The sequence below is a fragment of the Anoplophora glabripennis genome, unplaced genomic scaffold, assembly GCF_000390285.2.
Source record: "Anoplophora glabripennis isolate ALB-LARVAE unplaced genomic scaffold, Agla_2.0 scaffold185, whole genome shotgun sequence".
Taxonomy (NCBI): domain Eukaryota; kingdom Metazoa; phylum Arthropoda; class Insecta; order Coleoptera; family Cerambycidae; genus Anoplophora; species Anoplophora glabripennis.
In genome coordinates, this window is record NW_019416354.1 from 323,372 (window position 1) to 325,691 (window position 2,320).

General features: G+C 31.7%; 1 protein-coding gene across 1 annotated transcript in view; it reads right to left on the reverse strand.

Annotated features, from left to right (window-relative positions):
- The window catches only part of LOC108906661 (sodium/potassium-transporting ATPase subunit alpha), an 83,283-nt gene that overhangs the window by 64,602 nt on the left and 16,361 nt on the right, over positions 1–2,320 (reverse strand). The window lies entirely within an intron of this gene.

The following is a 2,320-nucleotide window of genomic DNA, read 5'->3' on the forward strand; positions in this document are numbered from 1 at the left end:
AAGAGATTCACAAAGTAAAGTTTTTGTTTTCTTGGTAAACATATCTCTATTAGAATAAATTAGTTTTAAGTTACCAAAAGATTTTTGAATAATATGATTAACATGTTCTGTGAATCTTAAGTCCGAATCAATATAGAGCCCCAAATTTTTTGCTACTTGCGTTACTTCAAGAACAACATTATTAGAAATTATGTTAACCCTTCCCGCACATCTCTGCTTTGCTTTTTTTCTACCAAGCAACATAACTTTGGATTTTGCGGCATTTATAGACAAACAGAAAGAGTTCGAAATTTCAGTAATGTGCGCTAAGTCCTGACTAATTAACCTACAAGCATGTTCAATATCAGCCTCTTTAAAAGAATAATACAGCTGAGTATCGTCGGCGTAAAAATGAGATTTACATGTACTTAGAACTTTTTGGAACTCACTAGTATATAATATATATAAAAGTGGGCCAAGAATTGAACCTTGTGGAACACCGTGTTCTACTGGCAACATATCTGAGGATTTATCCTTTATACAAACTTTTTGACGCCTACCAGTAACGTATTGCTTCATTAACTCTGTAGATTTCAAACAGAAACCAAAATAATGTAAAACTGCTAAAAGTAATGAGTGATTAATGCGGTCAAATGCCTTGCTGTAATCCAGGAGAACTAAAATGGTTAACTCATTGTTATCAAATGACCGCACCACATCATCCACAACATCTAGTAAGGCACTTGTTGTACTATAGCCTTTTCTAAAACCTGACTGATTAGACGGTAGTATATTATTAATAATAATATGTTTTCTTATCTGTTGATTCAAAATAGATTCAAAAATTTTTGACATAGTTGGTAAAATGCTAATTGGCCTGAGACTTGTTATATCTGTTACAGTATTAGTCTTAGGCAACGGTATTACTTTAGAAAGTTTCCATAGAGAAGGGTATACACTAAACTCAATGCAGTAGTTAATTATATGATTTAGTAAAGGCAAAATATAAGGGCACAAATGCAGAAGTAAACCAATACCGATTCCATCAACACCCGTCGCCGTAGATTTAATAGATTTGAGCGCTAAAAATATTTCATTCTCTGTTACCAAACTAAAAGAAAATTCGACAATATCATGTTTTGTATGTTGCTTATAATACTCAACAGTCTCACTATTAACAACAAAGTCACTTCTACATGACTTAACAAAGAAATCATTGATGGCATTAACGTCATCTGCATTAAAACCTGCTGAATTTTTCTTTTGTTAATCATTCATAGTTTTTAAATCTTGCCAAATATTTTTGCTAGTTTTTGTCCGTATAGAAAATTCGAGATAAGCTTTTTTTTCTTTTGTCACAGCAGAGTTTGTTATATTGCGCAATTGTTTATAATAATCCCAGTGTTAATTTAGACTTCCTATATCTGACTAAAGTTCTGTCCCTTAACTTAATCATCTGTCTTATCGTATCAGTAAGCCAAGGTGATTTTTTCTTACTAATTAAAACTGTTTTTACCGGGGCGTGCTTGTCAAACAATTCAGTGATTAGATTATTTAATAAGGCCACTTTATCATCAACATTCCCCAATTGAAAAATATTTGCAGTTGGTAGTGCACAAAAGTCCTCTAATAGTTTATCCTGATCAATATCTTTTAAATCGCGAAATGTATACATGAAAGGTTCAGATTTTACTATACTAAAATTTAGTGAACATGATACCAACTTATGGTCAGATATTTTAGAAATTTCATAAACATTTGTTGATTTGATTTTCAAAGATTTTGATACAATAATGTAATCTAATAAGGTACAACTACTAGCAGTGACCCGTGTAGGTTGATCAATGATTTGATCAAGTTCATATGTATTAAGAATATCAGTAAGTTTTTTAACTTGTGAACTATTAATATCTAAGTAATCAATGTTGAAGTCTCCACCACATAAAATATAATCATATTTAGTTAATATATAATTGAAAGACTCATCCAGGTCTGAAAGAAATTGACAGACCTTATATCGTGGAGGTTTGTAAAGAGCACATACCGCTAACTTGCAATGATCATGTAAAATTTCCACCCATAATTGCTCAGTTTGACCTACCTTATCCGTAACAATCCTCTTACTTTTCAAAGAGTTATTCACATACAATGCAACTCCTCCACAGCTACCATCACGATCTTGTCTGTATATGTTATAATTTTGCAATATAACGGTACTATCACAAATATTAGTGTTTAACCACGTTTCCGAAACAGCCACAACTGAAAATTTTTTGTTGGAAATAATTTCTTTTATTAATCCTATGTGTGCTATTAACGAGCGTGCATTCAAATGTGCAAA